This window comes from Eretmochelys imbricata, chromosome 19 (assembly GCF_965152235.1).
Source record: "Eretmochelys imbricata isolate rEreImb1 chromosome 19, rEreImb1.hap1, whole genome shotgun sequence".
NCBI lineage: Eukaryota > Metazoa > Chordata > Testudines > Cheloniidae > Eretmochelys > Eretmochelys imbricata.
In genome coordinates this window covers 11,324,273-11,339,795 of record NC_135590.1, presented here as the reverse complement: position 1 = coordinate 11,339,795, position 15,523 = coordinate 11,324,273, and the positions used below count along the sequence as shown (strand labels likewise).

Genomic DNA, 15,523 nt, shown 5'->3' with positions numbered 1-15,523 from the left:
TCTGTATCTGCAAAAAGAAAATGAGGACTTGTGGCACCTTAGAGACTAACCAATTTATTTGCGCATAAGCTTTCGTGAACTACAGCTCACTTCATCGGAAGCATGTTATTCATGTTAGTCTCTAAGGTGCCACAAGTCCTCCTTTTCTTTTTTACATAGACAGGAACTCCCTTTGGTCAGAGAATCATGCCCTAGGCTACCAATACTTAAAGCATTCCATTCCAGCACTGTTTAGACAGGGGGAGGAGGGGAAATTGTCCACAATGACCAGGGAAACCGTGCCAGAACTTTGCACAACCATGCTTAAACTGTTCTCATCATAGTGTGAATAGTGTCTGTTCCAAGCCCACCAGTCAGCACGCACAGACCTGGGTGCAGCAGGCCATATTAAACTTCTTGTTTAAAACCTCTTGGCACTTCCAGCCAACAGAGTCCATTAGCATTAAAATTTATAGCAAACTCCTAGCTCCATGTCATACAGCTGTCCTGGAACTTCTGAAGACAGCTTCACGATAATACCATCCACATGGATTAGAATGAATGCCATATACTTCTACCTATCAGAGGTAATTTTAGCTGCTTTACAAACTCCTTAACCAAAAAAAATAGATCCAGCACTTTCTTCTCAGAGTGCAAATCTTCAGCTAGCAAGGGCTGAACGGTGGAGGGCATTTGTAGATCGAGTCACCATACCTGCTGTCTCAGTAAGCCTCACAAAAAAGGGAAGGCAGGAATGGAAACAGACACTTCAATGCTACTTTCACCACAGCAGAGGCAGATTATAGCAACCCTCCAGCCACCCAGGGATTTCAATTTCATTTCCTTTTCAAGGATGTTCACCACAGGCTGCACTCACTGAGCTTTGCTTACTCCAAGGTGCATATTTGTGCTTGGAATATTAATCCTTTCAGTCCCCTGCCCCCGCTGGATGTGCCAAGAACATCTGTCTCAAAGCCTGAGAGCACTGGGCACTAGGATTCTCCCTAGTGTAGCTCTAAAGCCAAATTCTTCTAGTTATTATTACAGAACAGGTACAATAAAACCAGTTGTGTTAGGAAAGCGAAATGTGATCTAATAGAGCAAGCAGCAGTGGAGTCAGGATTCCTAGATTCTACTCCTGGCACTGTCACTCAACTGCATGAGCTGGAAGAGGTCACTTAACATCTATGCTTCCATTTAGGAACACAAATTGCCACAAGGAATCAGAACAGTGGTCCAGCTAGTTCTGTGTCCTGTTTCCAACAGTGGCCAAAACTAGCTACTTCAGACAAAGAACTTCTGCAGTAAGCAAACACAGGATAATCTGCCTCTCATGAAAGTTTCCTCCTACCCCCAGTAGTTAAAGGTTGGCTTATGATCTGGCGCCACAGGATTTGTAGCCCTCAGAAAACTGTGTTTTTATAAGAATACGTACTATAAGGACTCTGGATATTCTTGTTATCCAGATAAACGTTAAATTCCTTTTTAGAATCCTGTTTTGGGCCTCTGATATTATATTGCAATGGATTCCACAAGGTGAACTGTGTTTAACGAGTTTCCTTTATATCAGTTCTGAATACACCATCTTCCAATTTTATTGGAAGTGCCTTGTTGTGTTATGAGACAGGGGAAACAGACGTGGTGTCTTCCTTATCTATATCATTCATTATTTTGTATACTTCTAGCAAGGAGTACGGGGAATAAAAAGGAAGAATTGAAAGTATTAGTACACAAGCTAAATAATGATTTAACTGGCATCACAGACACTTTGTGAGATAAGTCTCATGACTGGAATATTGGTATAGAGCGGGATAGCTTGAAAGGCCGTTACACTACATATGTTAACCCACTAATTTCCATACAGATTTAACATTCTGATAATTGGCTCCCCATGCAAATGGTATAATAAACATCACTTTACACCAGCAGCATAGCTACCGTGGGTGTGGCATGGAAGAGTAAAGTAATGACGATAGATTATAAAGTGCAAGGGGTTTACCATCTAAATTGTTGCTACGGTTTGGATTTTGTTAGCCTTAGTCTATGTCTACACTACGCACCTTTTAGCAACACAGCTGTGCCATTACAGCCATGCTGCTAAAAGGTGTGCAGTGTAGCTGCTCTTTGTCAGCAGGAGAGAGCTCTCCCACCAACAAAAAAAATCCACCCCCAACAAGAGGCGGTAGCTTTGTTGGAGGGAGAGCTCTCCCGCCGACAAAGCGTGGTTTACTCCGGTGCTTTTTGCCGGTAAAACTCTGGTCATTCCGGGATGGGGTGGTTCACACCCCTGAACGACAAAAGTGAGGTGTAGACAAGGCCTTATTTTCACTATACAGCCAAGATAGGCCTCAGAGAAACTAGGGGCTTGTCTACACTACCGCACAGGGTCGACCCAGATAAGCAACTTCAGCTATGTGAATAGTGTAGCTGAAGTCAACATACTTAGATCTACTTGCCATGGTGTCTTTACTGTGGTAAGTCGACAGCTGACTCTCTCCCGTCGACCCTGCTTACGCTTCTCATTCTGGTGGCGTACCGGAGTCGATGGGAGAGCACTCAGCGGTCGATTCATCGCATCTATATTAGATGTGATAAATCGACCCCCGCTGGATCGATTGCTGCCCGCCGATCCGACAGGTAGTGTAGACAACCCCTAGTTAACAGCCTTTCACTAGAAGATAAGTTGTGCAGGACTGTTTCTCAACATACTGTAGCTCAGCAGTGTTGAATGGTATATTAAGTGAATAAGCCGCAGCACGCACATTCTCACATACAATTCCATTTGAAACAAAATCAGATTCCTGTCCTTCCTGCCAAAAATATGACCTTTTGGATTTGCGTGTGGTGTTTTTTTGTAAGAAACATTTGCAATATGCAGTAGTTTGAAAGTCCAGGTGTTCCAGTTCACTGAACAAGCTATATTTACAAAGCCTCAACATAAAAAGCAGTCAGCACAGTCAAAAGGAAAGTATGGCACAGAATGAAACCTTAAGCTTCTCAGCACCAAACTAAGTAATCTTAACTCTAGACTATTTTATTCAGCTCTCAGTGTTGCAGGATTTATTGGAAGTTGTGTGTCTCTGAGCTAGTTTTGCATCTCTGAGCTAGTTTTGTTGTTGGGGTTTTTGTTTGTTAGTTTTTAAGTACTTTTTGAAGTGTGTTTAAGAATTTGGTGCTGTGAACTGTGACAGACTAACCACCCTGGAAGTGGAAGTCCTGCATTTACCCACAAAACAGATGCAGCATCAACAATAGTGCAAGTTTCCCCACACACTGCAATTTAAATCTCTTCTAGGAGTGACCATCTCCAGGAGCAAGAGGTACTTTAGTCTCCAAACTCATTTAACCCTTTGTCTCTCTGCTTATAAGTCTCCAATTGCTGTGGTAATTGTACAATGCAGACCCCTGCACAAGAGAAATGACTTGATACCCCACTTCATGTCTCAGAGACTTCTAAAGAGCTGCCAGTGGCAAGTGATCCATTTGGACAGCATCACAGATCTGCATATATAGCTTTTGAAAGATAGACATCAACCTGGATTGCATTTGAACTAGTGATGTAGACATGAAAGGCTTTATAAATCCTTGACAATCCAGAACCAACAAATCCTTTCCAACCAATATGTTTGAAACTGTTTTTTAATCTGCAGTAAAAGGACCATTTAAGTCCACTGACAAAAGTGATTTCTGGTGTCCTTCTCCGCAGATAGTCTACAAGAAACTTCAAGACAATCACACAAACAAATTTTCAAATCACCTGAACTGCTACTGCTTTCCCTAAAAGACTGCTGTAGAAGTACTTGCAGTTAGCAGGTTATTACATGTCCAAGAATAAAGATGGCATTAAGAACACATTCTTAAAGTTCTTCTTTAAGTAGTGGTAAGACAAATGGTCAGTAAGCAGAAATTTTTAGGAAGAAAAAATATTTCACAATAGACTAGATTTTACCTTCCTCAGCAGAGAGGTCAAAACTATATGAATAATGAAAACACGTAAGCCACAATACTCAAACAAAACCCCTTACACCACAAAATTATGTTTTGCAAAATGGTAATTCCATAGATTAGAGGAACATAAAACAACTGGAATGAACAGATTGGTAGCCCGACAGCAAGGATCAGCGAATAGAACCCAAACTGGGTCACATGCTCAAGCAGCAGAAGAAAACCTGGTTAATTGATATATTAAGGTTTATTTAAGATGTAGTCTACTATTTGATGAGTTCTGTCTGTAACCATAAACCTGCTACACAATAAACTAATCTGTTAGGCCTTTTAGAACATGTGAACAACTACTACCCCAATATATTGTGACATTTCTAGTATTCTGAAGCAAGGTATTTCATTAGTTTCATCTACATCCTGAAAGCTTATGGTATGCCAAAGGAAAAAGAGAAAGAGAAAGAAGCTGTATAGTTTTTACATAATGATTCCATGCAGAAGCCCAGTTATCCTACTGTCAACCTCTCTGTTCTGTGCTGTGGCACATAGTAAAATGAACCAGTGACTGCCTGGCTGTACTCTAACACCAGGAAATAAATATTTCAAGGAAGCTTATTTTCCTGAAATCTAAGTTGTGCCTTCCATGCCACCCCTCTTCCTAAGAGCACGAATTCACACAGCCATCTCAAGAGGTCAAGGGAGACTGAAATCAGAAATCACATCATTGTTGCTTAGGAGATGCCTCTGGGAAATGGAGTGTTAAGTTAGCAAGTCTCAGGAGTGCAGTTATGAACAGATATTTTTCTTAACATGGGCTCCACCTCTGAAAGGCAAGAACCAAGCTTTGCACCAGACAATAGTTTGTATATATTAATGCAGGAATAGTAAGCATGAAGGACCATTGCATACAAGCAGTAAATACCTAGAACTCAATTCACGTTCATAAATCAGTGGAAGGGAAAAGTTACTAACTGTACCCATTCTTCTGTTCTATGAAAATTCAAACCACCAAGTAGTATCTGGAATGTTGTTGTTTGTGGGTTTTTAAAGAAAATTTACAAAGGTGAGCCACAACATGAAGATAACATTTCAGATTCAAACCTGAACATCACTATCCAGTCAGCTATCATACTGTTTTTGTATGTCATTTTCCCATTAATAATAATAATAATAATTATAATATTCCAACTTTCATGCACAAACAATGCAGATTTCAGTCAAAACAGCACAACAAGATTTGTAAGAATTTTCTTGGAAGTTAAAATTCCATATTTTAAATATTCAATTGCATATATAATAATTTGTCTTATGCCACACCTTTTGGAGAATTTTAAAGTGGTTTACAAACCCATCACACCACAATCTGCTGCTATCTCTAAGGAGAGTGGAATAAATAGTCCTGTAAAAGCACAAAACAGCACAACAGGTAGTGAACAGGAAATGCCATCTCTAGTTCAGACTTCAGGGGGATTTTAAGGAAGCAAAATTTAGTCAGGATACTGGATCTTCAGCGACAAGTGGCCAGGCCTGTGAGTTTGTATCTCCTCTGAAAGACAGCAACTACAGCTGCACAGTCCCCCAGCATCACTGGTGCACCAATTCAAAAGGAAGATCACCACTTGGTAAGATACCATATTACTTCCTGTAGCACCTACCTGTTTCTGTTAGGTCCCCCACCAAAACACTGACCTAACCTGACCCCGTTTAGTGTCTAGTTTGGCCTACTCATATCACAGCACCAAGTACCATGGGTGCATTTTATATACAATACATATACCAAGACCAACTTCAGAACATGGGTTGATGTGTAATTCCTAGGTGTGACATCACATTTGCGAGTTCTGAGACTGAAACAGACAATGCTGCCAAAGACTTTTTCTAGGCCTTGTCTACACTGGCAAGCTGTTCAGGAGTAAGGTCGGGTGTGAATTTAAAGTGCTAGGGCTATTGCAGAACAGGAGTATCCACACACAGGGTGCTATTCCAGAATAGCTATGCTGGTAAATTTTCCCCTGTCGACAAGCCCCTAGATTGGGAGTTAAAGATGAGAGATTAGATCATGTTTGCTAGCTTGTTCTAATTAAAACCTTCCAAAATGCTCGTCAAGCCAAGGCAAGCTGTACTTCAGTGTGCGCTAAACTGGTCAAGTTAAAGCCGACAGGGGCCTAGGCTTTAACTTGACCAGTTTAGCACACACTAACGTACAATTTGCCTTCACTTGACTAGCATTTTTGAATACGTTAGATGGAGCTACCTAACAAACAATACAACTTTAAATCCTTGTTCAGAGAAAGCCAAAGTTACCGAGACCAACTGAAGGAGGAAACATTGAACAGACGGCATGACAGACCTCAGCACATATGCCCAATTACACACACTTTTTTCTACAAAAGCCATGAGGTAGTTGTAACACTGCACCCCATACTCTTCTGATATGGTTACAGCATAATAATGATGCATTTTATGCAAGCCGGGTCACGTGAGGGGTCATTGGAAATGTTATGATTTGCTGAATATGATTTGTATGCATGTATCATTTTTGTACCTGAAGTTATGAATATTTACTGTGTATCTGTACTCCAAATGAAGTTACACCTGGGTAACACCCACTAGACAAGATGTTTTCAGCCTAGACAGTGGCTGGGGAAGAGCCTATTCAGGGCAATGGGCCATTAGGAAAAACAATAGGCCTTAGGAGAAGCTTATCCCCAACTTGGTGAGCCTTCCTGAGAACACTACAGACAGCCTGTAAGTAATGGCTGTTATGACTCTACAATGACATGTGACCAGACCATATGTCTCTGGACTCCATCTTGGGATGTCAGTGTTCTTCCACAAACTGGTCAGGGAACCAAGCTTGGAAACAAAGGGATCCCACCATATGCTAAAGCTATATAATGCAGGAAGTGACATCATCTGGGGTTCTTCACTCCCCACACAAGAAGACTCCTGGAAACACCTGAGGAACAAAGATTGAACTGGGGGAAGTGCTGGACGCAGGCTAAAGGGATTTCTAGCCTGTGTATGAAACACCTGGGGATTCCAAGCTGCAAAGCAAGTGTAGCTTGTGTCTTAAGAATCTACAAGTCTGCCTGTATCAGTTAAGGTGAGAATCTGCTATTCATATCCAGTCTATAACTAACTGTATTATTTTGTTTTCAGCCAGACTAAGTGAAACAGAGAGGGGCTGTCAGAGAATCAACCTTTTCATTAGCTTTCATCTACTTTTGAATATAGCACTGGGCCCCATGACAAGCTTTACTAGTCCAGAGGAGCTTTTAGCCTTTGAAACAGCAAAGGCCACTTTCACAACTCCCCAGGAGACCAAAGGCTGCACGTCATTAGCAAAATATCAGCTTTTAATGGACACACACTTTTGAAATGGTAGAAACGGCCACAATATTGACTTACCCATGTATCTGCCTTGGTATATGAGAAGAGATGGCTTGTTTGGATTCACCAGAAAGGAAAACCTCCAGCTTACCACCGAACCCAGCCTTCAATTACATGGGGAGCAGCCACAGGAAGCGTTTTTGATTGAGAGTTGCATGTATCCTTTGGGCTACGTACCGTTCACTCGCGCACTAGGACATTCACTCAAAGCGTACATAATAATAGGGCTGCAAATTTACTAACCGCTCTAGCCTCAGTTCTGTGGCTTCCATGTTTGTCAAACTCTCAGTGAAAACAGAGGGGTTAAGTGCATGTTCTAGCACTGTGGTAATGCCGCCAGAGTTATGAGTGGAAAGGAAACTTCATTTGAAACCACGGTTTCCAAACTGAAACTGTTCCATTCTTATTTTCAAGCAACGTGACGGTGGATTGTTTCGCCTTTTCGCTTTTTGTTTTTTTTTTTTAAAATGTGTTCAGCCATTTGAGTCACCAGAGCATTAAGAGTAAGTTGTCTCTCTCCTGCACCCGCTCAGTGCATCTCAGATCGTGCAGAACGGAAAGCCTGCAGATCTGGTAAGGAGGGCAGAGAAGCATGCTGCTCCTTTAAGACCCTAGCCGTGCGACTGATTTTTGTTGAGCATTAACATAGCTGACTCCACGGAGTTCATGTCCAGATACACTATGGATAATAAATGAGTGGTACTGCACCGAAGAATATCCTGACGTGTACTGCACCATGTGAAATGAACCCACAATTCTCTGCCTCTGGCACCAGCAGCTCAGGCAAAATGGGATGCTACCAAGCTAGCCATAGCTGTACAGCATGAGAAGCCAACATGGCCATGCCAAGAAAAGAGCTACTGTGTGGAAAAACTGAGCCCCATGTAACCACATCAGAAAAGCACAGAAGACCCTGGTTACACTTAACAGGGTTCTATTCCTAGTGTATTCCTGTCGGTCTTGGCTACCTCTCTTCTTGAGCGACAAAGTATTGAGACCAGAAGAGAATCCAGAGATGGCTGCCATGCTGAGGAGAACACCAAGCTCACGGGAAAGCTTGCACCACACCAAATCTGTGGCTCACCTGAACCCCAAGGCACTCCAGAAGAGTTAAGAGCTCCTTAAATTGGGGGCTGGACCAGTTACTGTTGGCTGTGCACTTGAAACTGAACCTTCAAGGCAGCCACTTGTGCTTTATCTGGAGTATTAAGAGGCTTACCCATTCATTCCATTATTGTGTGCATGACTTCACTCTGGGATGTATACATCCCAGAGCACACAATCTGATAAGACCCCATGATCTAATGGCTACCCACTCAAGTACGTACAATGGCACCTTTAACTGAATTTCATGTTGAAAACAACAAAGGGCCCTCATTTTCTGAAGAGAAGAAAATTCAGACACAAATTGATCAATGCAGTTACAGTTGTGAATCTGAAACGTACAAAGTCAAAATTCCTCAAGTGAGCTCAGCTATTCCACATAAATCCATGGTTTAGCAGTAGCCACCCAGGAACCAACTATCAGGGCCTGTGGGAACATTCATTTTTAATAATTAACTTTGGTGCTTGGAAATTGCCGATAGTTTCATCACATTAACACAGAATCCTATGCAAAAACAAACCCTGGGTGCAAGCCAGAGCATGTTAGGCAGGGCCGTCCCTAGACATTTTGGTGCCCTACGCAGCCCCCATCCCACAGGGGGAGGGAGACGCTGGCCCCAGGCCTCCGCGAGGGGGCAGGAAGGAAACCGCCCCCCAGCACGAACCAGTGGAGCAGATTGGGGCCTGGTCGCTTCACTTCCTGCCGCCCGGTGATTGCAGGGCGGGCCCAACCCTGCACTCATGGGGCAGCAGGAAGTGGAGCGACCCAGCCCCAGCCTGCTCCACTCTACTCCCCTGACTCCCAGCCTTGGGGGGCAGGGGGGAACTGGGGGAACTTGGGGGACAGCACTCACCGGCGGCACAGCTGGGAGCCAGCGGAGCGGAGTAGGCTGGGGCCGGGTCGCTCCACTGCCCACCGCCCCGTGGGTGCGGGGCACGCTCAACCTCTGCTGCAGTCCCCCAGGGGAAGGTGGAGTTCGGCATGGCTGGGGCGAAACAGGGGTGGGAAGCGGCAGTGCGGGGGCAGAGCAGGGGCAGGAGCTTTGGGGAAGAGGTGGAGCAGGGGCAGCTTTCCTGGCCCCAGGGGATCGGGCTGGCCGCTGGAGCAGCATGCAGCTGCGTAGGGCACCAGAAAATTTGGGGCAATTTGGTGCCCCAAATTTCCTGGTGACCTACGCAGCTGCGTAGTTTGCGTATGCGTAAGGATGGCCCTGATGTTAGGGTTTAAACCTCACTAGTAAAGCAGAGCTCCAGAACCAAGCTTGGTCAATCAGTTGCAGTTCTAGCATTCTCCTCACATTACATCACAATAACTTACAGACAAGAGCGATTAGAGTCAAGTGCTTTAACAATGTCAAAATAGTGCCACACACACTTAGGACTTGTCTACACTTGAAACACTACAGTGGGACAGCTGCTGCTGCGTCGCTGTAGCACATCAGCGTACACACTACCCACACTGATGGGAGAACACCTCCCGTTGGCATAGGTAATCCACCTCCGCAAAGACAGTAGCTCGGTCATTGGAACAATTCTTCCATCGATAGTGCTGTCTACACAGGGACTTAGGTCAGCTTAACTACCTCGCTCATTGGTGTGAAAAATCTACACCCCTGAGCGACGTAGCTGGGTAAAGCTAATTTTCTAGTGTAGACCAGCCCTCAGTTGTACTTGTGTGCTTCAACCCTTGTGTTAAATAGTATCATCTGCATAAACTGGGATGAGTAGAGAAAGAGTATGGATGGAGATCAACACCCTCAGAGTTTAACAAGATTTCGGGTCTGACTACACTCCATTCCAGGGGTTTGACTGTGCACCAGCAGACACATCCAAGCCAGCTTTGATCTAACTAGAGCAAAGTGAGCTCAAGTAACAACAGCAGTGAAGTCCTGGCAGCATGGACATCAGCCCAGGCTCAGAGTTCCACCTTGATTATCATACACATGGTAAGGAGAGCGATCACTTTAGATACGCTACTACCAGCAGGAGAGTGGGGTGGGGGGAGAGAAAACCTTTTGTAGTGGTAAACACCCATTTTTTCATGCTTTGTGTGTATAAAAAGATCTTCTATACTTTCCACAGTATGCATCCGATGAAGTGAGCTGTAGCGCACGAAAGCTTATGCTCAAATAAATTGGTTAGTCTCTAAGGTGCCACAAGTACTCCTTTTCTTTTTGCGAATACAGACTAACATGGCTGTTACTCTGAAAGTTATCTAACTGTTGAGTAAGTAAATTCATTTTGAATAAGTGAAAGCAAGTAGCAGTCCTGCAGAAATTAAGCCCTGTTTTTCACCACCTCCTTGTTTACTTTTTAGAAGAGGAGGCAACAGATGGTAAAAGAGAAGGGGAGCGAATATTCCTTGGAGTGCTGCATGAGCCAGTTTTTAAAGAGAGATTTACTGTTTGCTGCAGTGACACATTTTATATGACTCATACTCACTTTCTATTTTGGTGCTCTACATTATTAGATGCTTTAGTGATGTCCACAAAAAGCTACACAATTGACTGGGTGACAATTCTAGACACTCCATCCCCCATGCCCTGAACATCATGTTCTACGAGGGGACAGAGCTGTGACTACCTGATTTTGATGGCAGGCACAACTGCAGGCACTACTTGCAGTGCGACTTGACAACAGGCAGACAAGGGCTCAGACTCTCCAAGCAATTTGAATAAACTCTGCTAGTCAAGCAAACAGCTAATCTGTCATCTCCATCTCATTTGCTCCCACACCATTTAGCCACCAAGTGCACTGCAATTTCTCACTCCCACACACCAACTCAGATTGCCCTCCCCCAAAGAGTACAGATGTCAGGATAAAATGTCCTGACTTTCACAGCACACACGAGCCCTTGATGGCTTTCTATGGAGAACTCAGAGCATGGATTAGCACACAGTATTTAGATGTAGTATCTCTTATAATGAGGGATGAAAGCTGGATCAAGTCTGGGCCTTGAAGGAGTTATTTTCTTCATGAATCCCCTGTACAAATTCTCTAATCTCACAGCAACCTTTTAAATTAGGTATTTATTTCCCCATTTTACAAAAGGTGAAATTGAGGTACAACAGATCTTAAGTAACTTGCTCAAGGTCACAGGAGTCCAATGACAGACAGCATTAGGGTTTGTCTATACATAGAACTATTCCCAAATACCTTTGTATGTAAACGCTCTATTCTGGCATAAGCATGCCTGTTTCTTGTTTAGTTTAACCCACCGAGGCAACTGGCCTCAACACTATACCCCACACACGTGGTTGAGCTCTCCTAGCTACACTAAAAACTACAGTGCCTATCTATATCCATGAGTAATTTAGAGTCAGTTAGCTAACACACATTCACTGTTGATGTAAAAACACACTTTAGCCCCAGTCTGTGCTAGTCTTAAAAAAAAACAGGCTACAAACATAAATTAACATGCCCCCCAACAAGAGACAGTTTTGCCTCATAGCAAACACCCGGTTTGCCTGTTCCATGCCTGCATCACAGATATTCCTTCAGCATAAAACCAACTGTGAACAAGTTTACTACTTAAAACTGGGGGAAGGGACTGTAGGACAGAACCAAAATACAAAGTGGCCTGGAGGAATTATAGCAGCAGGAAGCAGGTTCAGTGCCAATAGACAGATGAGGGCAAGCCAGATAAGTACAGACCAGGGAAGCCCTACTTCATTTATTGGGTAAATGCATTCAAAAAGTCATTTAAAACAGAGCTGTAACTTACACTTCCTTGAGGATGATTTACCTCTAGTTGTCCCAGAGAAGGTATGGACTTGGTGTGGAGATGGGTGCCCAGGTGAGGATTTCTATCTTAAAGGGGCACCCTATGAAAAACTGTAAACACCCATGAAAGCTTATGCTCCAATACGTCTGCTAGCCTATAAGGTGCCACAAGACTCTTTGCCACTGTAAACACCACAGATATTAATCCCGTATCAGCAGATCGTGCCAGCTTCCTCATTCACTCCTTGCTTGTAGCCAGCGAATTCAATAGTTCATTGTAATGCCATGTTTTTTAGATCCTCTTTGTCTTACAATGAGGCAGTTTTGATCCAGTGGATAAGACACCAGAATAAGAGTCAGGATCAGGACTCTGGTAAAATGGAGACAGTGCTTACCCACCTTTGTAAGGAGTTTTGAGATCTTTGAATGGAAAGTGCAATAAAAGTACTGTTAAATATATGCGAGAATGCAAATACTTGAAAGTAATCTGGAAGAAACACTTTCTAAGGACTTGTCTGCAATTACAGCAGTGCAGCTCACTACCGTAGCACTTAGTGAAGGCGCTACCTACAGTGACTAGAGCATTTCTCCCATCGACGAAGCACTGTCTACAACAGGGGTTAGGTCGGTATAACTATATTGCTCAGGGATGTGGATTTTCCATTCAGACCAACATAAACTGGTAGTCTAGACCAAGCCTCAGAAATTCCTACCACACCCTATCTTTTTAATTTCTTCCTGATAGGATCTGGTGATTCCTCTGGGTGCCTCAAGGCCTAATGAGAGAGAGGAATTCTAATTCCACCAGTCCTACCATCTCCCCTGTGATTCATTCCAATTTGATGAGATTGCCAGTGTCAAGAATCCATCTATGACCTGGACTGAACTAATTAAGCACAATATACTGAAATATGTGCAATAAAAAGCCACTGAAGTGAAGAGCCAGGCTTAATTAGACAGCATCTCCAAATCCCAGTTCTACAGCCAAAGCTGACAGGTGGACGAGATAGACGCCCACTGCACAGAAACCCTGTTTCACTTCCAGCAAAGCATTTCTACATCAGGGCATAGAGATAGAAAGTATACCTGACCGATCCTGTCTACACTAGCAAAACTGCTTTAAGGAATCATTTTAGAACACAGTAATTCTCCACCCATAACACCACATCTTAGACTTGCATGTAGGCAGATCAAACAATATTATAATTTTACTAATCATCCAATCTTTATCATGGTTATAATGCAGCCCCGAATGGTAACTTGGGCCCATGCACTCTGCCAAGACCGTACTGTTATAACTAGACTGAGGGGAACGTGGTGCTATAATATGATCCAAACCCCCACCACTGCACAGCAACTCTTACTCAGGCTCTGGCTAGATTCCACTGGTGCGACGTAGTGTGCAATGACTACACGGCATTGGTGCTGCTGAGCCGCTAGCATCCTACGCCGATGGGCGCAAGCTCTCCCGTTGGTTTAATTATTCCAGCCCCTGAGGACGGTGGCTACGTCAGCAGGAGAAGCTCTCCCACCGACAGTGCAGCGTTTAGGTCTCTGTAATTTAGGTCACGCAGGGGGTGGCTTAGTCACACCCCTGAGAGATAGAACTTATACCAACGTAAGCTGCAGTGCGGACGCAGCCTCAGCAACCATCCATGAACATGCAGCAGGCTACTCACCTACAGCAGCTCTCCGACAATACCGCCTGTCCTTAAATAGCACTTTTTGTTCGATGTTCGAAAGAATCATTCTGCTTCAGTTTCCCCATTTGTAAAATAGCGATAGACCGTTTAATTGACTTGCCTAAGGTCAGAGAACACGGGTAGTCAATAGGCTGACCACGAGCCAAAACCGGACCACCAGACACTTTTGAATGGACCCCCAAATCTTTTTATTTACTTATCATTATTGTTATTCTTTGTTATTGTTTTCTCTGGTGTCTGGACCTTGCCTATACTTTGACCAAGAAATTTGGACCTTGACAAAAATAATTGACTACCCCAGTCACAGAACAAGTTAACAGCAGAACTAGGAACAGAATCCAAGACTCCTGTCTCTATGAATATGCTCTATCTGAAAGGCCAATCCGCCTCCTACAGAACTTGACTATATCTACTGCAGAGAACAATTCAATGGGCAGAGAAAGGATTACAACTTGACTCCTCCCCTCCTCCCATTGGACTCTAGGAAAAGACAACTTTTCCCCCTTGTATATGTGGTCCTCCTCTAACCTGCCATAGTCTCAGCATCCCCTCAGCGAATAGTGGTCAATTTGAACATTAGTGATACATGAGCACAGGGAGCTGATCACAAAATTATTCCCCCCTCTAAAGGGCTATTAATTTTATTCTGGGTGGTCAACTGGATTCTAGTAGGAAGACTTAAGTCTTCCTATAAACATGAGGCTTTTGGCTGCCTGCTTGGAAATAACTGGCAATTTTCAGTTAAACAGCCTATAATGTTTGACACTTTAAAAAGAAAAGGCTTTTTATTCTGCAATTGCAATGCTGGGAACATTTCTCTACAGCTCACTGTTTTACATCTTCTCCATGGCAGCTCTAAAGTGAAGCAAGTGTATTCGTTTAGGAGTGACTGCTGGATTTCAGTACTTCTCCTTAGTATGCTGACAGAAACTGGGGTGTGTCTGCACTGGGTATTTTATATTCTCCCACCATTGCACTTCCACCAGTGCTAGCATTAGTGTAGACCAGCTGTGAGCATTTATACATCAGCTCCCCCTTGACTTGCTCTGAGCAAGATTAGATGGTGGTAAGGCATCTAAGTTCTGCCTACGCTAGCAGTATACCAGGCCTACACAAGAGGTAGCTGGATAGTGGTAGAACTTAAAAAGGCTAACCCTGGGGAAAATCCTGGACTGTTATCTCCCAAGGGAACTACACGGTATAAGTCCCTGTCATGCTCCTCTTCTCCTCCCCATCAGCAGTTACCACAGAGCATCCTCCTCCACAGTGGAGGGCATCAGATCTGCAATACTTTTTCCCCAGTGGCCAGGTAAATAACTTTCCCAAAAGCTAAGGTGGATCAGGCAATATCTTTTATTGGACCAACTTCTGTTGGTGAGAGAGACAAGCTGGAATGGTCTTTAATCTTGTACCCTAACTTGGAGTCTATTTTCCTCCTAGAGTCTCCTTCTGCAGCATAATCCTAAAGGAAGAAGTGTAGGTCCAGATACTGTATAGCAGAAAGCTGCAAGATTTGAATACACAAAGGGAACACTTAGCCACCAGATGCATTTTTGATTATTCAAACTGAGAAACTTGCTGCTGCGTCTGCCAAGACAGGGAAACCATTTCAATAGGTAATCAAAATGTCATGCTTCATAGTATAATCTGATCACCACAGCCACCAGGAAGAATAAATT

The 15,523-nt window shown here is 43.6% G+C and overlaps 1 protein-coding gene across 2 annotated transcripts in view; it reads right to left on the bottom strand.

Moving 5' to 3' along the window:
• PHACTR4 (phosphatase and actin regulator 4) overlaps positions 1-15,523 on the bottom strand; it is a 101,981-nt gene that overhangs the window by 68,826 nt on the left and 17,632 nt on the right. Inside the window, exon 1 of one of the 2 annotated variants that reach the window (XM_077837951.1) lies at positions 7,333-7,451. The exons of the other annotated variant lie outside the window; for it this stretch is intronic. The gene's annotated coding sequence lies outside the window, so the exon portion shown is untranslated. Of the gene's footprint in view, positions 1-7,332; positions 7,452-15,523 lie in introns of those variants that run through there. 2 annotated transcript variants of the gene reach the window in all.